The following is a 24,482-nucleotide window of genomic DNA, read 5'->3' on the forward strand; positions in this document are numbered from 1 at the left end:
TTAGAGCACTGTGTAGAGTGATAGCTATAGTCTTATATATGCTAATCTTTTACACTCATTCACTCTTGTCTAATGTTCTTAACTCTTCTTTTAGACTCTCTTAGCTTCTTTTGGATTCTTATAGACTTTTATATATACTTTATGTTTTAACTCCTTTTAGTTTTTTAAAAAAGTTTTTAGATTTTAAATTATTGTACCCCTCCCCAGCGGCGGAGCAAGTCGATTGGGTGCCTGGGGTGGCTGTGTGCCCTGTACCCAGGGGCGGAGCCAGCTGCCCACGGGGGAGGGGTGAGCCAGGGCGGAACGCTCCATGAGGCCTCTGAGGAGTCTGCCTGTCTCCTCCCACTCAGCTGTCCTACAGATGATTGGGAGACAGTGGGCGGACAGTTTGGGGCAGCATGTAGCCTGCGGGCGCTCAAGCCACCACGTCACTCCCAGGAGAGATGTGTGGCTCGGGCGCACTGCAGGCCCCGTGGCGAGGGCCGCCCGGCATTTTGTCACCCCCTCAGTGGTGGCACCCAGGGTGACCCGCCCCCACTGCCCCCTTCCTCCACCCCTGCCCCTCCCTTCTTATGCTGGTCTACAACCGTAATGAATATTTGTTGTTGTTGACCCACTCATGACAACAGACTCACACTGGAGAGTATTACCAATCCAAACTAAGGCAAAGACCAGATCGAGCTTATTGATCTGTTGGATCGATAAACTTAAGACAGACCCATGGGGATCATGAAGTCCCAAACCAGCCTTTTTGAAGTAGTCCCAGAATGGGTACTGAAGTCCACCAACACCACTGTGAAGAAATTATCTAGCACCACAACCTAGACTACCCTCACCTGCTCATTTAGGAAGACTGTAGTGCAGCCTGGTGGATATAGTATACTAACAACATCCCTATTCTGTCTAAGTGCTGCACCACACTCTTCCCCCAAAATCCCTTAGTGCTGATTGTGAATGACACATGTTTAATTCTAGGCAGATCTGGCATTTAGCAACAGCCTCCAATCTTTTTTGGATTCCAGGGTGGTGTGCAACAAAATTTTAATAGAAACTGACAATAAAAAACAGGTAAAAAATTTAAATACAGAACTAGCATTTGCAACAACCTAAAATGCTTCTCTGTGGTGGACCTTATATTCTGAACAGGTCACCACCATATTCTTTCTGGCCGAATATCACTCTTTTATTATTACCCAAAAGACATGAGAGTGAGGGCAGAAAGAATCACCCTCACTCTGATTTAGCTTCAGACATAATCATGTATTCAAATCTCCTTGGCTATCTGGTATTACATAGCAAAGGGGAGCTTCTGTCCCTTCATGAAAGCTTCAGCTCCCTTTTGAAGCCCATTATGTTCCATTCAGAGCATTCAGCTCTGCTTCAAGTTTCACACAATGGCCACTCTATGCTCACCATAAAGAAAATAAATGCATTAAACCTGGAATAAGGTTATACATTTTTTGTAGAACACATCCTGCTATTCAGCTTTACAGGATCCTGAGAACATATAAAACTACTTGGGAGAGCTGACCACAAGGCACAAGTGATAGTTACATCACACTTGGACTTCTGTAGCACACTCTGTATGAGGCTGCTTTCGAAAAGTGCTTAGAAAGTTTAGCTGCTTCAGGAATCTGCAGCCAGATTATTGACCAGGAATACAGTGGTACCTCAGGTTACATACGCTTCAGGTTACATACGCTTCAGGTTACAGACTCCGCTAACCCAGAAATAGTGCTTCAGGTTAAGAACTTTGCTTCAGGATAAGAACAGAAATCGGGCTCCGGCGGCGCGGCAGCAGCAGGAGGCCCCATTAGCTAAAGTGGTGCTTCAGGTTAAGAGCTGTTTCAGGTTAAGAACGGACCTCCGGAACGAATTAAGTACTTAACCTGAGGTACCACTGTATGTGATTCCTCTCTTACAAGAGCTTCAATGGCTGCTAGCCTATTTCTGAGAACAGGTCAAAGTTTTCACTATGACCTGGGACAAAGTATATATACATCCCTTATGTAAGTTTTCTCAAATACAGTTATCTCAGGTTCGAAGCTTACTCTGTAAAACTTTCAAACACTTTTTCTAATGATATTGGCTTCCAAATGCATCACCCTGCCCTCCCCCCCACCAAAAGAAACTTAGCTAAATAATATTTCTCTCCTCCAGGGCCTTAAGGTCACCTGTATTTTTAATGCCAAATCAAATCCCAAGAGTTTTTCTTCATGAAGGACACATTTATTCATGAATTAGTTGAGAACAGTCTTTCAACATCACTTTTCCAATTCAAGCTTCTAGCTGTATACACTTATATTGGGAGGTTCCTTTGAAATGTCATCATGACTGCAGTTCAGTCCAGCATCACAATATTTTGCTATCTATTACTGTCTATTAGAACCTCTTTCACTTGTAGCTCTACATTTCTTTCACACAGAGATCACAGTGTTTTATCAATGTGTGCTCACTGACAGAACTATATGAAACCTGACAAACTTCTCTGACAATCAAGCTCAAACCACTTAGTCAATGCTAAGTTCACAACTTCACAAAGAATATTATGCAAGAAAAACTTAGTCAGATGGGCAGCATATAAAATCATCATCATCACCATCACCACCATCATGGGTTTCCATATTACAGAATGGACAATCTGAACACTCCATCTTTCCCCTCATTTATGTCCATCTGCATAGTATAGTTTCAGATGAACCCTAAATATTTGTATTCTTACTTCAAATCTTTTTTTTACAAAATGGCAAAATATTCTGGGTTGCATAAAAGGAAAAGGTTGCCATGCTTTTGGGCCAGTGGGCAGGAAGGCAAGGATAAGACAGAAGTTAAGTCTGTGTTTTGATACATGGAACCAAAACAGCTTCTCAAGTGACCTTCCAAGATCCCCAGCAAATTTTAAGTGGTCCATGAATACAGAGCGGGAACTGCTGCAATAGAGAATTATACAAGAAAGCGAAAGTAAACTTGAAATAATATTGAAGTCATGCAATGAAGAAGCAAGAACTAAACGGCCTCGGTCCAGTATACCTGAAGGAGCGTCTCCACCCCCATCATTCTGCCCGGACGCTGAGGTCCAGCGCCGAGGGCCTTCTGGCGGTTCCCTCATTGCGAGAAGCAAAGCTACAGGGAACCAGGCAGAGGGCCTTCTCAGTAGTGGCGCCCACCCTGTGGAACGCCCTTCCAGCAGATGTCAAAGCGATAAACAACTACCTGACATTCAGAAGACATCTTAAGGCAGCCCTGTTCAGGGAAGTTTTTAACGTGTGATATTTTACTGTATTTTTGGTTTTTATGGAAGCCGCCCAGAGTGGCTGGGGAGGCCCAGCCAGATGGGCGGGGTATAAATAATAACTTATTATTATTATTATTATTCAGAGAGCCCACATGTTACAGCACTGCATGAACACTTCGACAAGATTTAATGGAAGTTTCTGTGGGGAATAATGCTACTGGCTGCTTTCCATCCACTCAAAGATATCTGGATCTAATTCATAGTTTTAGAAGGTTCAGAGGAAATACTAGGACAATTGCAGGAATTAGCAAGCATCACCTTTTATCCTAGTCATCATCGATTTATGGCCGTTCTAAGGTCCAAAAGTGCCACAATGCAAGATTTTTAACTTTAAAGCAATCACTGGGGGCTTTTCCTTGTAGCAGCAGTATTGGGGGGGGGGGGCATGTTGGCCTTTTTGGCCTGAACCAAACACTTCTATACGTTTCTTTAGGCCCCCTACCATTTTAAGTTAATAGCAGCTCTGAGTGTTGGATTAAATCAGGGACACATGTATTGAGCCTAAACATATAGTTTTTATCTACCAGCTAGGTAAAGGTAAAGGGTCCCGTCATGACCGACTTTGGGGTTGCAGCGCTCATCTCGCTTTATTGGCCGAGGGAGCCGGCGTACAGCTTCTAGGTCATGTGGCCAGCATGACTAAACCACTTCTGGCGAACCAGAGCAGCGCACGGAAACGCCGTTTACCTTCCCGCCGGAGTGGTACCTATTTATCTACTTGCACTTTGAGGTGCTTTCGAACTGCTAGGTTGGCAGAAGCAGGGACCGAGCAACAGGCGCTCACCCCGTCACGGGGATTCGAACTGCCGACCTAGTTTAACCCACGGCGCCACCTGCGTCCCTTATCTACTAGCTAGTTAACAGTAATTAATGCCATTATTCTTCTTGAAAACAAAATCTAGTCCTTTAACTCACTGTCCTACCCACTAGCTTGTGTTTGCATCTTTCATTTTGCTCAGTATTAACACAGCTATATTTATTTCCTTATATGAAAAGACCATTTTTTAAAGAACAAAGACCAGTGGTGCTGGTCTGCCAGGAGATTGCAGCTGGCCCTGAGAATCTCCTGGCCCTGCTGGTGCTCCTCGGTGGTGTTGCTGCTCCTTCGCCTGGCTTCTTCGAGCAAGCAGGGACAAGAGAAGAACAAAGGGTCCTCTTGCCTTGTGATTTCCTCTGAGTGACTGTGCACAATGGACATGAGAATGGGCATCAGAAATAGTGGTAGACACCCCCAAAGTCAGGGAGCTCTATACAAGACAAACCGAGGAATTGCAGAAGAGAAAGTCTGAAGAGAAACTCATGAGCACATGCGTATGAGTGCTTAAGCCTTCCCCAACCTGGTGCCCTCCAGATGTTTTGGACCACAACTGCCATCGTCCATGACTTTTGGCCATGCTGACTGGAGCTGGAGTCCAACAACATCTGGAAGGGGCAGGAAGGCTGACACAGACACAGAAATCTGACCCTGGTTAAGCCAGCTGCACCATAACACTCTTCCTTACCTTTTATATTTCAAAATCAATGAACATTTTTAGTGATTGTATTGGTTTTTAAAAAGTAAGAATGAAATGATTTTTTTTTCATTACATTTTTTAAGTAACATGTAGAATGGTTTGGGCATAATGAGCATTTGTATATCATACACATTATATGTCAACAACTACAGGTTGCTTTGCCTACCATGTGCTTGCTGTACTTCTTTACAGAAATAGAATCATAGAGTTGGAAGAGACCACAAGGATCATCTAGTCCAACACCCTACAATGCAGACATCTTTTTGTCCAACATGGGGCTTCAGCCCACTACCCTGAGATTAAGAGTCTCATGCTCTACTAACTGAGCTATCCGTATAGCAAGTACCTCATTGATAAGTGCTTGTTTTTCCATGTATTCAATTACTCTTTATTATCAAGAGACAAAGGGTTAGTGAGAAAAGGCGGGTACAGTGAGATTGCTAGGGCCTGGAGACAGAAGGTCTCTATGGATTACTGAGCAGAAAGGGAGTGGACAGTTCAGGGGTTGGGGACATGAAGACGATGGTTCAAAGAGCCAAAGAATCAGAATTGTGCCGACTGTTTGGGAATAATTGCTTGGGAATGATAATGTTGTTGCAGCAATATTGCATGTAACCATGCATTGTCTGAGTCAAAGGATTTAAAGTAGAATTTGTTACTATCAGGGTAAATCTGGACAATGGGCGATTGATGTGAATGGAAAGAGAACAATATGGGAAAGAGGAGGATGAAGAAAAGTTAATGGAACTTTTGTTTATGAAAAAAACCTGAAATGATTTAGAATTAATTCTATGGAATATAAGCCATATACTGGTAATTTTTTGTTTTTTGATTTCACTGAGTTAATAAACATAAATAAAACATACAAAATGCTAAGTTCTAGATGCAGGTAATTCAAGTAAAATACACAGGTAGAAGGGAAAAATTATGGTCAAGCCAATTCTGTAAGTAGAATTTATCAATCATGCAGCTGAAAACAGCACATTCCTCACCATAACATACAATCTCTAATGACAGTGTTTGAAAAATGAAATAGCTCTAAACAATGCATATTTCCTTCAGGATATCCATTGTCGTTAATGGTGGGAACTTTCCCACAATGCTCTGAACTACATGCAGGCATCCTGCACAGTGCTTTGAATGAAGAACCAAGATCTCTGCTCAGGTCTGCTATCTCCTTGTTGATTACTCTCAAATCCAGTTATCTATATGTGAAGTCTCTCTTTCTAGTCAATCCTGTACAGCCAATCCTGGTACCTTGGGTTACATATGCTTCAGGTTACATACGCTTCAGGTTACAGACTCCGCTAACCCAGAAATAGTGCTTCAGGTTAAGAACTTTGCTTCAGGATGAGAACAGAAATCGTGTTCCGGCGGCACGGTGGCAGCAGGAGGCCCCATTAGCTAAAGTGGTGCTTCAGGTTAAGAACAGTTTCAGGCTAAGAACAGACCTCCAGAACGAATTAAGTACTTAACCCGAGGTACCACTGTATCTCTGCCTGATTTCCTGACATTGCAGAAAATCCTGATGGAACATTCTGCCATCAGCTAAAGTTAAGCATTATGAAGACCAAAGCTCCTTATATTTGTACACAAACTCTCCCTCCCTCCCTCCCTCCCTCCCTCCCTCCTTCCCTTCATTCCTCCTTTCGCTGAAGGTCTTAGGCTAGTTTTTATTTAGCAAAATGCCCCCCATGAACCACTCACATCCAATCAATGCATTTAAAGTACACTTCTTCTCCAGGGATACCAGGGAATTGTAGTTTACCCCATAGAGCTACAATCCCAGTACTGTACCATTAATAAACTAGTTTCCAGTATTTTTTGGAGGGGGGGAGCCATGTGCTTCAGGTGTGCAATGTGGATGTGTAAAACTGAAGGAAGTTTTTTTTAAAAAAAAGGTAATCAAATGTACAATGTTGAAATTGGAGATAATTTTAAAAGTAATCGGGATCTGAAATGCGGATTTGCTGTTAAAAATTCCACCAGGCTAGCACAAGCTGCTTGCATGAGCCCAAGAAGCCCTTTGAATCCTGGCTGTTGTCATCCCCCAAGGCAAAATATTAGAAATGTGTAGCCTTGGCATTAATTTGTTTACCTTTCTATTTGCTTCCCACATCATATTGGAGGACAAATACTGCAGTTTTTGCCTTTCTCGCAAGGAAAACATCAAGCCTCTTTTCTGTCTTTGCGGAGTGGTCACCTCTAGTCTCTATTACAAACACCTTTCTTCATTGTATTCCTTACAATGGTTCTCTAAGGCATTCCACTTCAAACTCTTTGTTTTGAAAGTTCTTCATATCTCTGCTCCATCTGTACCACATCTCCCCTTTCAGCCTTTCATACTTTCCCTATTCCACTCCAAAACGATTGCGTTTGGCCGGCTTTTTTGTGAACAGTTCCAGCCCCACCATATACGATTCTCTACTGCTGTCAAAAAGAGAAAAGTGCAACTACAGGCTTTAAATAGTAGCAGCAACAACAAAACAACATGTATATTTCGATCACTCTTTGGTGATCCTTTGGATGGCTGCCACGTCGTCTTGTAATTGGCACACAAGCCAAAGACAATCAAAAAGCTGACTGCAGTCAAATATGGCACTTAACCAAATCACTTTCTTGTATAATCAAAGGCAACTGCAAATTGATAATTTTGACCACCCAGGTTGAGCAGGACATAGGCTTTTCTATACTTTAGTTTATAAGAAGGGCTACAGTCGTATTCCCCCCACCAGGCATTCTTTATTTTCTATATTATTCTATAAAATATTTGTTTCTTTTTAAAAAAAATGTTGCCTCATTTTCTTCAGAAACCTAATTTGTATTTTAGTTGTAGCTATGGTAACAGAAACAGTAGAAAATATAATAAAAGAAAACATATGCTTCCTCATAAATGAAAATTAAATAATTTGTTATAATATATAGCTGAAATACAAAGCCGCCCACTACTATAAAACTCCCTGCTAAAAGGAGACTTCTTGGATATAAATATTAAGGAAAGACAGGACTTAATTAAGTTAACTGTATGGGAAAATATAGTATATAACCATTATATTTTTAGAAAGTGCAACTTATTTATATCACACCCCCCCCAAAAAAAAACATAAATTTATAAATCATACTCTCAACCAAAGGCATCTCCGGCAATACAGTGGTACCTCGGGTTACATACGCTTCAGGTTACATATGCTTCAGGTTACAGACTCCATTAACCCAGAAATAGTACCTCTGGTTAAGAACTTTGCTTCAGGATGAGAACAGAAATCGTGCGGCGGCGCAGTGGCAGCAGGAGGCCCCATTAGCTAAAGTGGTGCTTCAGGTTAAGAACAGTTTCAGGTTAAGAACGGAACTCTAGAACGAATTAAGTTCTTAACCTGAGGTACCACTGTATAAAGGTTTTGGCAACACTGTATAGTATTATCAATAGAGGGTGGATGGGGGAATAACCCTCTCAAATTTTTCTCTGCCACGATGAATGGCTCAAATTTGACAATAAGATGACCACGATCTTACATTGATGGCCTGTTTCATCAATGCTTTGGTCCAAGTCCCAATAAGGTTTATAGGTGTGGGGACAGTGCCTGTGCCTGAGTAATTCTCATTGGTTCAACAGAGTCTCTATGCCCCCAGGTGCACATGCGGGCAATATAACAGGCCATGATGGATAATGGAAGGTTTGTGTGGCCCTCCCAAATCCCAACCCAGACCTTCTCTGTTTGGGGCAAACATGAGTAGCTTGCATTGCACAGAAAGGGAGAGTGGCCTGGACAGACATATGGGAAGCATACACAAACCCCCCACTCCCATCATTGCCTATCATTCCTAGCGCTGGGTAAGGAAGGAGAAACTGTGCTCTGTTGAGTGGGGATGCTTGAGGAATTTGATTTATGTGAACTCCAGTGGGAACTGACTTGAACTGCATCTCTTGGACTAATGTTTGGATCCGAACATAATTATCCATCAGATTTCACACTATTTTACAATACAGTTTTCAGGTCAACATTTAAGAATGAATATTTTAGGATAAATTACGTTTAGAAATACAGTGGTACCTCTGGTTATGTATTTAATTCGTTCCGGAGGTCCGTTCTTAACCTGAAACTGTTCTTAACCTGAAGCACCACTTTAGCTAATGGGGCCTCCCGCTGCTGCTGTGCTGCCGCCGCACAATTTCTGTTCTCATCCTGAAGCAAAGTTCTTAACCTGAGGTACTATTTCTGGGTTAATGGAGTCAGTAACCTGAAGCCTATGTAACCTGAAGCATATGTAACTCGAGGTACCACTGTATGTACATTGAGATAAAATGTCATTTAGGTATGTATATTGTGATAAAATATGCATGTTCTCAAAATACAGTGAACTATGTGGAACTTACTACAGTTGTCTCTCAGCCATAACATGACACCTGTTGACTGACCTTTATTTTTACATGAAGTTTTGTGCTCTTAAAAAAAAAAGCCAAAGCAGCTTATGATTGAACACATTCACTGTTCAGATATATTTCCTGTCAAACTATATAAAATAAATACTGGCATCCGAAACATCTTAAAATAATCCACTTGGCATTACAATTCTGAGGCAGAATGAGGTGACAAAATATGGATACCACTTTGAATATCCCCACACATCCAAAACTCCCTGAAAACAGAAGAGTGGAGATAATGCGAGTAAGTTAGAGAGAAAGACTGAAGTCTGGCCCTTAGCCTATTCTGCTTGTTTTCTACTGCAGGGGCTTTATCACATATGTCAGGAGTGCTCTGATGGTGTTTCCTGCTTGGCAGGGGGTTGGACTCGATGGCCCTTGTGGTCTCTTCCAACTCTATGATTCTATGATTCTATAAGGGGGAATTGAAAAATGGCATCCCATCGCTGGTGGTTAATACTGGTACAGCCCACTCTACTGTTTCAGCATTTTAACACCCCGATACCTCTATGCCACTTACCTTTCCTTTTGCAGAATGTTCTTTGGTGTCATAAAACAAGTCTTGCCTTGCCTTATACTGCAGCAGTTAGAGCCGTTCCATATATTCAGGCAGTCCTGGAATTGTTTGGCCACAGATAAAAGTATCATCAGATAATAACCTGCCCTTGAAAATACCTTAAACCAGAGATGGGGAATCTATGACCCCCTGGGTGTTATTGGATTTCAACTCTCATCAGCCCCAACCTGCATGATCAAGAGTAATGGATAATGGGAGTTGTAGTCCAGCAACATCTAGAGGACCACATATTCCTTATGCCTGCCCTGCCTTAAACATAAAACTGAAACAGACAATATATCTCCTAGCTTTTAAAGAGGGTAAATTGTGGATATGTGCTAGACTGGACTGCACTCCTTTAAAGATGATACATCATTCAATTTATATAACAAAAGGGGCTGTAAACACACTTATACTGAAACAATAGAGAACCATGTTCAATAGTGTGCCCCAGCTGCTTTGCACTGTTCCAGTGATTCTATAATAATGTTTTATGTAGCTATTCTAAAAGTGTTTATGACTGATCTGTGTCACTAGAGCAAGCAGCCAATGGTAACTAAGCCATGCTAGCAAAATTGACCCAAGACTTTTAACCAAATAGCAGCATTTATGAATGCAAGGAGAGAGGGGAATTCAAAGCAACCTACATAGACTTGAGTTTTAATGGGAACTAACTCTTGATCAAATAACTTAGTTAACAGGACTGCAGCTATATCGAAAGAAGTGAAGTTTGAACTGGTGAACTAGATGGATCACTTCATTCTATGCTCCTGAATACTTTTAGAAATGCATTTTGGGTTTCTTATTCAAATGCATTTGTAAGTGAGCTTCCAACATAAGATTAGATTATCAGAATTGGGAGATACCTGAAATGTCATCTAATTCAATCTCTTGTTGATGCCAAAACACACTACTATAGCAACCCTGGTATGTAACCATCCAAGCACCTATCTAATGAATGAGAACACCACACTTTCTGGGTAGTCTGTTCCACAGTTGAGCAGCTTATACCATCAGGAAATTCTTTCTAATGTTAGAACAAAAGAAAACTGATTTCTTCAAACTTCTAAAATATCTAAATACCATATTGCCGCTTAATCAACATTTCTCCAGGCTAAACATATCCCAACTTCTTCCATTTTTCCTCAATGGCCTTTGTTTCCCAGCTGCTCACGATATTTGTTGCCCTCTTCTGGAAACATTTCAATTTATCAGTATCCTTCTTAAACTGCATCGCCCAGAACATGGTACTTAATTCTTCTACGGTATTAGCTAGCCCACACTATTTGCTGTCATCTTTGAATTTTAGGAACACCCACTCTACCCTTTCATCTAACTCCTTTGTACAGATGTTGAACAATCCTAAGCCAAAAGCAGAACCCCGCAGCACTCCACTTGTCACTTTTCTCCAGGCTATTGATGAGCAGTCTGTGTACTGTCTATCAGGCAGCTATAACCCTACCTAACAGTAGCATCGTCTAGCCTACATTTTGCAGCTTGGCAAGAAGAACATCATAGGGGCATGTAAACAGTTTTGCTGAAGCCTTCTTCAAATGAGAACATTGGTCCGTGGATTCTAGATTAGCCTATGGGTAAGTGAATGCTGATTTGTATAAATTCACATTGCTTAGTGTTATCACTGTTCACTAGCAAACATGTTTGAGCATGTACAGTACAGACAATATTGAGAATATCAAGTTTACAGCAATCCAGGCGGCATCAAAGAGCAACTTCAAACTTTCAAGAAAACACAATAGAGCAGGCTTCCTCAACCTCGGCCCTCCAGAAGTTTTGAGACTACAATTCCCATCATCCCTGACCTGCTAGCTAGGGATCATGGGAGTTGTAGGCCAAAACATCTGGAGGGGTGAGGTTGAGGAAGCCTGCAATAGAGTCTTTCTGGGAATGTATGATTTGGGGGGTGTAGGCAGGGGATCTCATGTCTAATAAAATTTTCTGACCATTCTGCTTACCTTCCATGGTAGCAAGGCATGGTGGCCCCCTGCTTCCCCAGCTGTTGCTACAGCTGGGTTCGCCAACATCAGCCTTTCCTGATTGCTGGAAATTTTTGAATTTAAATAAAAAAAAATTTGTCATGAGTGGTTGTTGATTCACATGGCAGGCTCATGGAGCTTGGGCACACAGTACATATATTAAAAATAATCTCACACCTGCTTATAGACTTAAGTGGCATGTGGCATTGTTGCTAATGTGGAAGAGAATGCACATTCTAGGGACTCATACATATTATAGCGCAATTTAGAAGAAGCCACAGTTAGGTGCTTCCAGACTTGAGTGGTTCATTGCTTTGCTGCTTCAAGCTGCTTCCACACCTATAGCTGAATTGTCAGACCTTCTTTCCCACCCATGAAAGTGGATGATTTTTAATCAGGACAATCCTGTAGATCAAATCCTGACCACCCCTCCCCCATGACTGTCTTAAAAAGATGTAAAGAAAGACAATCATACTCAAATGGGAACCGTTTAAGAAAAGGAATCAATTCCTAGAAAAGAAGAGAAACAGTACAATAGTGTCTGGAAATGGCTAGAACGTCATCTATAAGCCAAACAGCTATTGCTATTCAGCACAACCTCCACACAAAAAGCTATGGGGCAGCTAAGCTGTAGTATACTGTAAGTAGTATCTTCATCTGTGTAGTTGTTCCATGGTTTGTTTTTGTTTTAAGTTGGCTCTTTAAACTCTAAAAAATAAAGGAAAGGGAAAAGATATGGGGAAAAGACCTTTTGCTAATTACGTCATGTAGATGTGAACAAATGAAAAGCGGCAATTTCACAATAAATTCCATTGTGGAAGCACACTCCTCAGTTGTGAAAACAACTCAGAAACCATGCATGTGAAAAGCAGGCATGTCAGGAACGAAAATCACTGACCACTTTTCTCCCTCATGTGCTAGTTTTCCATATGCAGGGAAGTTTTGAGGCACAGAAGCATTCAAGCATCAACACACACACACGCACACACACACACACCTACACCCCACACACCTACATTCATGGGAAAACTCTCACCATATAATTCTCTAAATATTTGAAATGGATCTTAGGAAGCATGTGGAAAAAAAATGAGAAGAGAATGAGAACTTATTGGGTTGGTGGTTAAATTATGGTTACCAGACGTTCCCATTTCCCGGGGACACGGGGACAGTCCCCAGATTTACAAATCTGTCCCCAGACAAAATCCGTCCCCGGATTTCATTTAATGTCCCTGGATTTATATTTTAAGTGTTGTAGATTTGTTAGTAGGGAATGAATGTTGCGTGATTGGTTCAACGGCACAAGACACATCATATGCGGACTTCCGGCGAGGCAAAATGGTGGGCGCCAGGGCAGCGAGCAGCTCCTGAAGCCAGCCAGAGTCAACTGCGCTACTAGGCTGGCTTCGGGCTGCTGAGACTGCCGCTGCCACTGTCGCGGGGGAACCGGGGATGCCCGGTGCGTCAACTGGGGGAACCGCTCACACACAAACCACGCGACCCAAATCAAGCTGGGAGTGAATGTGCCCGGCCACCCACCCAGCAGCGCTCTGGGGCCAGTAAAACCCCCGGAGCTGACGCAGGGAGGAGGAGAGGAGAAGGAAAAGGAAGAGAGAGGAAGAGGAAGGAGAAAAAAGAGGGGAGCCCTGATCTTGCCGCGCCGCTGAGGAGAGGTAGGAGAGCACCGGTAGGGCAAGGACACATGGCCAAGCCCAGGCCCAACCCAAGCCTACTCCATGGCAGCTAGCACTCCAAGAGAGCAGGTTGGGGCCCAGAGGAAGGCCGTGCGACAGAGGAGACCACAGAAGAGAAGATATTACTTCTTCTTTTAAAAATAAATAAATAACTGATTAGCAAAGTCTTGAGTCTCTGAGAAAGAAGAGCTTCCCCTACTCTTTAAATGACAGCCAAGTAATCCACAAGGGAACTTTAGTTTAGAAGACAGCAGAGCCCTCTGCAGACATCCTAGGTGTGTAGTTAGGTCAGGATTTTGCCCAATGGACCTGATCCCATGCCATGCCCTACATCCATGCTGATATCCTGCCTGACATATGTGTGTACACTCAAACATGTGGTCCATGCTTAGGGTGTAGATCATGCATTTGGAGCTCATGTATGTACATGCTTAGGCCCCTTTGCAGACAGGCCTTAACCATATGATGGTTTGGTGCAGGAAAGAAGTATGGCCAGTGAGCATGATCACACCCACCACTATTTATGCAGCCTGCACATTTAGAACATCTGCACAGGGACCACATTGTGAAGTGAAGGAACTCAGGAGTATGGACTATTCTTAGCTGATACAGTGGGCATTTTGACATTAGTTGAAGAGACTAGAAAAAACAAAACAGAAAAGCAACATATTACAGCTTGGATTGGTGAGCCATCTTCTGTTTGAATGAATAGTTTGAATAGTTTATTACGGTCATAGACCAGAAGAAAAGAAAAAAACATAAAAGGCAGCAATAGTTTACAAGGGAATGATGGTGTCAGTTAAAAGTTGTAAAATTATACATAAAACAATACACATATACACACACACAAATATACATACTCATATATGCACTACAGTATATGTATGGGCTTAAAAAAGGGGGGGCTTATCCAGGGGTCAGATCTTTTACTTTTTTACAGCTAATGCCCTCCGCTTGATCGCGGCCGCAGAAAACTTGGCCACTTTCAGTGTTACTTCTGGGTTTTTATCTCCTAGTAGGATTTTCAGCCGCTGAGATTCAGATCGACCTGGAAATTTCTGAACGATATGGGAGATAAACAGTAACCTGATGTCCCCGTTAAGGTCGCAGTGTAACAGCACATGTGAAGCCGTTTCCACCTCCTTCAGACCACATGGGCAAACTCGTTCAGCATAGGGTGTGCCCTCGTATCTGCCCTTTAGTAAGGCAGATGGCAATACATCAAATCTGGTAAGGGTAAACGCCCGCCTATATTTTGCGATTTGTAGGTCCAGCAAATATGGGGTTAGATTAAACCCTTTTCCGTAATCTTGGATAGCTGGATATTTATCTATCTTGCTCATATGGTCCTGAAGCTCTACATCTCCTATTCGCTGGCTCACCATCATTTTAGCCTTTTCAAAGCCTGAGGCTATGAGTTCTTGTGAGGAAAGCCCCAGGCCCCTCAATTTTTCATAAAGCGACAATCTCCATTTAGACTGGAACGGGTCTAGTAGAGTCAATGGAGCCACTCCCACTGGGAAAAATATGAGTTTTAGCCAGAAGTGAATCTTCAAGATCCATATCCTGGCATTAATAGGGAGTTGGCCAACCTCCAGCCTAATGGCAGTGTTAGAGACACAGGTAGGTAACCCTAGTAGGGAACGATAAAATTTAGTTTGTACAGATTCCAGGGACTTGAGTTTTTGACAATTAAATATCTGGGTGCCATACGTCAATTGTGGAAGTATTTTTGCAACAAAGACCTGGGAGGCAGCAGGGACATATTGACCTCCTTTTCTGTAAAAGAATCTTATAATAGCTCTGGAAGATCTTTGCGCATTTACAATGGAATTCTGGATGTGAGGGCGATCTGGCTGCGACATCTGTCACCCCATTGATCGCCAGGGTTGATTCGGCTGATCTGGCTGGCTAGGCGGGTGTCCCCTTCCTCCCTCACCGCTCCATGTGCGTCCCTCCCGAAGCTGCGCGCTCGGTGGAAGAGGACGACCATCCCAGATAGAAGGAGTGTACCGTTCTTCGGTCAAGGGTATACGATAGCTGCGCTCCCCTGCTAGAACCTCCAAACAAGCTCAAGATCTTCTGTTTAATTTTGCCAAAATTCAGCAAGAGCAGAGGTCAAATTGAGTCCAAGATGTCACCTTTTCTGTTTTTGTATCTTTTATATTTGTGCAATATTTGTGCAATATCTGTTTATATTTAGCCCAAACAGGGACTAGCATGAAAAAGCAGCAATGTGAAAATATTTTTGAAATCTGGTAATACATGCTCACTTAAACCAGTGAGGACAAAGGATTACAACATTCAGCATTCAGATCCCCATTCACTCAGTTATTCTGTCCTCCAAGTCCCCAGCAGCTACTTCCACAAAAAGAAGAAGTCTCATATGATGTCATCCATAGCTGGCTCTGCCAGCTGAGACTCCAGGTGAGGGATTGAATACTTCACGTTCCCTCAAGAAAACCTGCAATGTCTTGCAAATTCTAAACTAAAAACTTACATTTTAGCCATGCCCCCCTACAGAAGGAGAAAGGATTTAAACTGCAGTTGGAAGTGGTACAATCTAACAACAGAAACATCATGTGGGTGATCTTAGCTTGGCTCCAAGACTGTTGACTAGCTAAAGAATAATTTGCAGTGTTCAGATGTTCTTCCAGCCATGTGGGATCCCCTTGAGCAATACCCAAGTGGTTCAGAGACAATTTAAATTATGCAACTATGTGGGCTGAGGTGCTGAGATCACATGGCTTCCTCAATGCCAATTTTGTAGGAAAGACAAAGAATAATCACTCCGGCCCATATGCCATAGAACTGGGATTGGGGAACCCATGTGACTGTCACTATACATCACATAGTTGAGTCATTTAAATAATCTCCCAGTTAGGGGTGGGGAAAAATTTCATTCGGTCCACATTTTTCAGGAACTGACCTAGTTTGCAATTTCAGGGTGAATACATGGATTGGAACTTAATTATCCCTTAGATTTCACGCTTCTCAGAATTTTCTGCCACAGTTCTTGACTTTTAAAATTGTATCAATATGTCTAAGAAGATGTGTTTGGAAATGCATACACTAAGATAAACTACACACCCACACCCACACAGACACACATACACCTATAGATAAAATACACATTTAATTATATTTCTTGCACTGTTGCTTTTTTTAACACCCCTCCCCCCAGATTAATATAAATAAAAATATACAAAATAAATGCAAACCAGCAATGGCTGATCTGTCAATTCCTACTCCCATCCATGTGGAAAAAGGGTTACGACACATCTGTGAGAATATCTAAAGGGCACCTGTCACACTAATTCATCAGAGAAGCTGTAACTTGTGTAAGCAGACATACACATGATCTAGTCTCATATTAAATCATTATTTTTTGTTAAGTATTGCTCTAGAGTTAGTTACATCAAATTTAAACTATTTCAGATAAGTCTTAAGAGGAAAAACGGCAGAGATAAATATTTGTCAGTTTCTGTATGTAGCGATTAAGTCAGCTTTTCCAGCTTTGCTGCTGATATAATTAAAGTAGCCATCATTCTTTCTCAAATATCTGTGATGTGCAGTCACAGTCCATTAGGAGAACATGTTAGCATAGTTCCTAATACGCTGTAAATGAAATAACCATGTAATAAGGAGTATGTGAGCATCAATAAAGCTTCAGAGTGATTACTCCATATACATTTACTACACAGAGTTCACTTTATTAGATTAAAAAGATGATGAATTCCTCGATGGTTCAAGTGTGCTCCAAGGAAAGCTAGAAGGTTGTACAGTTAACTCCCAGGGTGTAACTCTAAACCATACAACCTACTACCTCAACCCGGATGCACACAGCTTCCAATGTCTTCTTCTGATCTTCTGCATCTCTTTCAAATATGGCAGACACTTACCATTAATCAGTTTCCATCATGTTTAATATGAACATGGAAGGATCACTGAGGAGTTTGCTTCTGTCCTGTTGATATTGTGTGTGCTTCCACAGAATCAGCAACCCTCTTTCAAATCATGAGAGCATACTGAACATCCATGTGAGTTTCCCCTAGTACATATCAAGCAAATGCATTTAAATTGTTTCACCCTGTAAGTAATGTTTTTGAGGCCATTCACGTTACAGAGAAAAGTGGTGCTTGCCACAAGTATCCCATGGTGAACACCATTATAGCGAGGGTATGTAATAGCTAAACTATACCACACCGTTAGAGCACATGTTTGGCATGCAGAAGATTCCAGATGCTATTCCTGGTATTTCCTTGTACTTTTTTAAAAAGGAATAAGTAGCATGTCTATTAGCCAATTACTTCCCTCAGTATTTGTTTACGTGTGAGCAAACAATTCAAACTTTATGGTTCTCACACTTTACTGGGAACACATACAGAGATATGCTGTGAACATCTCTTTAGTAAATTGTGCAAAACGACCCTTATTTTCTGAGTTTATAAATCCTACTGGAATTTAAGCACTTGGAAGTATTTGCAGGATTGAGGCCAACTGCCACAACCTGGAGCCCTGTATACACATGGTTTCTTGTTACCAGCTATGGCAGGGATGCCCAAACCTTTTTCAAAGAGGGCCAGATTTGATGAAATGAACATTTTACAATTTTACCCCAAAGTTGTTGAGCTGTTTTTAGGATTTTACCCCAGGACATATACTGCCATGGGGGCCTGATTAAACGGACTTTGGACATGCCTGAGCTATGGAATAGTCAATCCAATATTCCTGGGCAACTTCAACTTCCATAGGTGACAATCAGAAAGCCAAATGGTCTTTTGAGTTCTCCCTTGGCAGATCACAGCCACTGCTTTTAATCGTTGCCCATTTTCCAAACTCTTTTCTGGAAATGTATTGTGAATTTAAATGTATTCTGCTTTGAAGAGATAAAAACACAAAACAGAAAAATAGTAAGATAGAACATTTCTCCCTCGTATGTTCAATGATGACAATGCTAAAACCAAAATATAAATTTGAAAAAAGGAACATCCATTCTCTTTGACAATAGTTGCTCAAAAATCAGTCTTTTTTTACCCAAGTTGTGACTTGTTATATATATATATATATATTTGGGTCAGATCACCAGACTGACACAGACCCATAGAAGCGAGCTTGTGCAGTACACTTCACCACAAGATCGGATCTACGGGTTTATGCCAACTGGCATCATCTTTCAGATTAAGCAGTGTGGGAGCAAGTTAGAACAAATCATTGCTAAGCATTTATGTTGACAAACAACAACTTCCAAATGCACATTAAGGGAAAGATAAGAAACAGTTTGAATGTTCAAAAACTACGCAAAACAGATACAAAGTTATATGGTAGCAGATTCAAGTGGGTTTTGAGCTATCAAAATAACAGCACCTCAAATTTCGTAAACCAAATAGGGGGAGGGAGGGAAACTATGCAGATTTAATATGATTCTTGATGAATGAATGATATGTTACAAACAAAGCTACTGAGTCTGAAAAGACATCATGTCCAAGAATCAAAACATATCTGCTCCAAGTGAAAGTACTAGCATACTGCAAACTTTGTATTATTTGTGTTACAGTAGAGTATATTTACTCAAAATTTCATAAATGTTGACCCAAACAACAATGACAAATGTAAAAAATTCTCCTCTTGTGGCTATTAATAAATTATCCTAGTTTTTATTGAATCAAGTTATGAGGCCTTCTGCCGCATCTGGAAGCAGCCTTTCTGAAGTATCAACAGGTTCTCTGACAATCGAATCCTATCCATGTCTACTTTGAAGTAAGTTCCACTGAATTAATGGGGTTCAATCCTTGGTAAATAGATTGCATCCTGAAGGAATTATCCTCCAAGTGTCTTTCATAAACATAAACACCATTATTTTAACTAAAAAAACCCTACATAGCATAGATATATTTTAGGACAGAGGTGCTATATCCTTTTTTAAAAAATAAATAAATAACACCATCTACACTAAACATATAGCTTTAAGTCAATGTATTTCATTGATTAATCCAAATACTAGCTATATGGGTATTAATCAATCAAAATGTTGTTCTCTTTAGCATTAAAGCTTACGAATCAGGTTCAAAATGTTTTTATTCATCGGTAATTTAATAAGAAAAGTGTTCTAGCACTAAATGTTTAGAATGACCCAAATGTCAGTGGTTGAATATATTGTCGTTTGGGGGCAAGTAACTTGCATCTAAGTTTCGGACATTGCAGGCCAGTAACGGAAGTTATTTGGTATTTTAGTCATTATTCAACAGAAATTCTATTTATACTTCCCACTTCAGAAATGAGCATCTAGCAACAATGCTGCTTTTAAAATATTTGTAAATTAATCCAAATAATTAATTCATCTTCCCAGAAATGTTTATCCTTAAATTCTTAAAATCGTATTTTAAACAACATAATTATGAATATGGAGATCAGATCAGTTTTGCAGTTATACATTTATTTTAGGGGAGTGCTATGGAAAAGTTTGACCAGACATTTACCATACCATACAGATGAGTGTGGAATATATGCTGGATCCCCCAAAGTCCATTCTATATCACACCTGTTGTTAGTTTAGTTACATTAATTCTGCAATTCTAACTTGTTTCCCTTCACTGATAATACTCTCTCTGTGGTAAATGAAACCAAGATATTTGAAAGGAAAACAACAAGGAACAGAAAAGCCAGTTGAACTGCACTTTTTTCAGTAATCAAATCAATATTCAAGAGGTATTATTCAATTAAAATGAAATGCTAATTGTTAAAAATGCTTTAAGAACATGATTCAAATATGAAAATAGTCACATATGTGTTCAACGTTGTATTACCTTCATTCAGTTCTTACATGATCCAGTTCTTCGGTTTTCTTTTCCATTTTAATTTTTCACAGCACTATAACAAAATGAGGAAACACAACATTAAAATGTTCTACAATACGATCCATTTTAGAAGGTCTCTTGGTCATGATACTATGCACAAAGAAACGTGTGCTCCTGTTGAGACCATATAAAGTTAATTTATTAGACAAAAGTAAGAAAAAAACACACTTATTTAAAATATGTAAATATATAGAAGCTTGTCTGATACAAACAAGCAAAGAGGGACAAAATAGATTTGCATGTTTAATAAAATGAAAAAGTGCTACTTGAGTAGGAAGATAAAAGTGCAATCCTAAGCATGTTTACTCTTACTTTCATGAAAGTTGCATAGGATTGCAGCCTAAAACTATAAAACTTTTAAATACAGTGATTTATCTGTTCACATAAGCAATAACCTTCTTAGTCTACACAATAATTACTTTTCCATTACAGCACGGAGATCTATTGGCATATTTATTTTAATTCCAATATGCAATTCTTTTACTACAACAGCTAGGGGAAAAAATATATAATCAAGCTAATTAATGCTTCAGTGTAAATCCTAGTTAAGGACTTATATTTGTCAAATGTGAATTATCCTCCCTTGGCAGTTTCTCACTGTTCTTTGTTTTTTCTCTACTCCTTGCAAAGTTCAAAACAGCATGTTAGAATCCACATTTGACATCATGCCACAAACTATTAGAAATATTTACCCTTCATGTCCCTAGCATGTGTAACCTGCACAACAGACAACAATCACTTTCACACAAATCATTTCAAAATTTTAAATCTAAGTTATAATTCATAGTTGGAGCTGCTTTTTTAAAGACACAAAACAAAACTTAGAAGTATGGAAAGTTACAAACATTGCCCATTGATGTGCACAATTATTTTCCAGTGTTCCAACTTAAATTATTTCTGATTAGAAATATAAAAGCTGTACAGCAACGGAACAGTTTAAAGGAAACTGATTTGCTGAGGCGGCATTATCCTTTAATGCCATGAGTAACTGTGCATAGATTCTTTGTAAACAAATATTGAATGCGTGGCCTCGCATTTTTGTCCACCTAACTATTTTTGGACAAGTGCTCCATTACCAAACATCCAAAAATAGACATTGTTACAAACTGAAAACCAGACTTGCAATATGAAAGTTATAATAACACGCTTTTCATTTCTGTCCTTATGCCACTGAATTCTTCATAATGCAGTTAGACAAAAATAGTGATAAACTTTCATAGGCATTAGAAGAATTACATTATTGTTTCAAAGCACTGACGAGAGGGCAGACCCATTGTACTAGTTTTGTGAAGCAGGAATGAAAAAAATAGCCTGCGTTTTTTTGTAGCAGCAGTCTATATACCTGAAGGCATATAGAGATTATAGTCAACATTTATCCTGAATAGCCATAAGACAAGATGACTTTGCACTACTTCAGCACTTAGCTAAGATTAACCGTGGCCCAAAGTTAATCATAACATTCTCAAGCCTCTGTTTACTTTTGTATTTTTAGCAGTACTCAGACATGACTGAAACAAAAAGATCTTTTCAGCAGTGTGATTGGTCAAGAACGTTTAAGTGAATAAGACAAGGATTTCAGCTTCAAAACAAAAGGAAAACACATTACCAATATCTGCTATACCTGTTTCGAAAGGTGCTTTATCACTCATTGCAACCTATTGATGCAACAAAAACACATTTTTTAAATGAATCGAACATCTCAGCTGATTTAGTTATGTCCTAAGAAGCCCTAAGACATCTTGAAGCTCCTGTAGTTAAACATGCCAGTGTTTATTATTTTTTGTGAACAAGTCAGTTGACTTTCTTTCCAAACTCAGACTTTGTAGCTTCCTAGGCACCGTCTAGATCCAGGACTGAGGAACGGGGTGTCTGCCGTCTTTTTCATTCTTCTCAGAATTCCAGGCACATGGCACTGCGCAAAAACTGCACCAATCCTTGCGACGGCCGCCTGTGCAGGACCAGAAGCAGGGCAAGCCGGGGGGGGGGGGAGAGAGAGAAGGAAAAAATCCACTGAACTCCTGTGCTGATTTCATAAATGATGCTTGCATAAATCTGCCGAAGCCAAGGGGCAGAGAGGCAGAGTGCCAGTTGCTTACACTGTGCTTGCAATGATCTCATGTTCAATGCTGTTGTCAGGTCTGCCCAGCTCCAACGCCAGCATATCCAAACACTTGAAACTTTTATTCTCCAGACGCCCAAAAGGCTTGTCGTAAACTACCTCCCAAATGCTGCCATGCCACCTTTCAAACAAAAGGACGACTCTCTCTTGAATTTGTCCTTTTCAAATGCAGCTCTCTTTCTCTTTTTAACCCTAAATATTCTGTTTAGGATTTCCTCCTCTTTCCCTCACATCTATCAGGAGACAGATAAGCAACAGACTGTATCAGGCGTGAAAGGGGCAGCCTCTTGGTGGCCTGCCAAAAAAGGGAAAAGAAGAAGAAAGGCAAAGTTGTGCTTCAAGGCTCTATTGCTTGCTGAGTCTGGTTAAAGTCAAGTATTAAGATCCACCATTTTCTGAGCCACATAAGGAACGAGGGAAAAGAAGCCAGGGGTTGCATCTTTCCAAGTCTCCGTTGGCACCATTGCAAAATCTCAGCCGTAAGGTCACATGATTTTTTTCAGCCAAATGTGGAGTGCATTCCCATAAACCATTCTGCTGATACTGCGAAGGCAGCTATTGTCTAGTTTATACCCAAAGTTCAGCCCACTCTTCATTGAATTAGCTGAAAAATGCATCACCTTTGGGGGTTGGGAGTCATGGTAACGTCTACCTGGCAAGCTGCCCACTTTCTCTGCCCATCAACCAGAGGCGGAATTGTGCTGCCTAAATGTAATGATGACTGGGAATGTGAAGAGTCGTCCAAAGAGAATCTGATTCTTGTGAAGCCTGTTCATTTGCGCAGCTAACTCTGGCTTCTTGTCGGGTTGAGGGGGGTGGGGCGGGTAGAGAAGAGAGGACATTCTTCTAAGTGTAGCAATTAAAGCCCTGATAGACATGCTTACTCTGAAAATGTATTCTGTAGCACACCCAAATGCATCCAGAACTGAAATATTTCTTTTTCCTAATGCAATTTCCTAATTTAAAGCAGTGCTTGCTTGCTTTGTTTTCCTGAATGCAACATTCCCTAAATATTTTCCTTCCTGGTATACTGTATATTTATTCTAGCTACTCCCTCCTCCCCACTTTCTTTATTAGCTGCTGATTAGATCTAGGCAAAAATTATAGATGTGCCCAACCATGCCACAATCAACACCGAGATTGCAATATCACTGTAATCGTCTTCAAAGCAGTCTGCCAAGAAAGCCACTTGTGTTTCCACAGTATGAATGGCTTCATCTTAGCCCTGTTTTCTAATTCCTAAGCCACACTTAAACTACGTGTCAACCGGGTTTGATACATTGAAAACCGGGTACTTATTCTTACTCTGAAACCACACAACTTGTTGCTATTTACAAACAGGCATTTTGTAAATATATATATTTAGACTCATGTTCAGGGGTACACTTCCATAAGTTGTTGGCCTTCCATCAGCCACAGCAAGCATGACCAATGGTCTCAGTGATGATGAAACTTGTAATTCAGCAACATGTGGGGTGTCATACGTTCCCTACTCCTGCACCATGCAGAATAATGGTTTAAGTATTAACATCCATTTACCTACTGTTTTTAAAGTGCTTTTCCCCACCACACCAGCAACCTACCACTGAAATGCAGAATTTCTTTCCACCCAAATTGAGGTGCATTATGCTTTCTGGATTATATTTAACCTAAATACCTGCATATTACTATTTTTTAGTCTCCCTAGTCTGTGGGCAACAACCCACATTCTAAACAGTAGTATCCAGTCCAGCATATAAAAACTGGTATTGTAGAAAATCCCCACCATTCCCTTCTAGACTCTGTAGAGTCCACCGGAAGGTGCTCTGCCTTTTTCCTATCAAAAAATTGGACACCATGGGAGGAATTCAGTGTCACACTGTTACAAACGTTCAATCTGCTTGCCCAGCAGAACCATCTCCCCTCTTCTCCCTCTGTGAACTGTCCTGGGAGGTTCTTCCGACCCGACCCTCAGCCAATTTGGGGTGTGGAGGGCATACAAGGAGAGGACAGCCCCACTGTGCTAGAAAAAGTCCTTCTTTGGTCTTCCA

The 24,482-nt window shown here is 40.8% G+C and overlaps 1 long non-coding RNA gene across 9 annotated transcripts in view; it reads right to left on the minus strand.

The window, feature by feature from the left end:
* The window catches only part of LOC308590043, a 268,309-nt gene that overhangs the window by 22,823 nt on the left and 221,004 nt on the right, over positions 1-24,482 (minus strand). For 8 of the 9 annotated variants that reach the window (XR_014009618.1, XR_014009619.1, XR_014009620.1 and 5 more), the window contains one exon: positions 20,283-20,346. This is a non-coding gene — a long non-coding RNA (uncharacterized lncRNA). Of the gene's footprint in view, positions 1-18,166; positions 18,356-20,282; positions 20,347-24,482 lie in introns of all 9 variants that reach the window. The other variant, XR_014009621.1, reaches the window with a different exon arrangement.

The sequence above is a fragment of the Podarcis bocagei genome (assembly GCF_964188305.1).
Source record: "Podarcis bocagei genome assembly, chromosome: 6".
In the NCBI taxonomy this organism is placed as follows: Eukaryota; Metazoa; Chordata; class Lepidosauria; order Squamata; family Lacertidae; genus Podarcis; species Podarcis bocagei.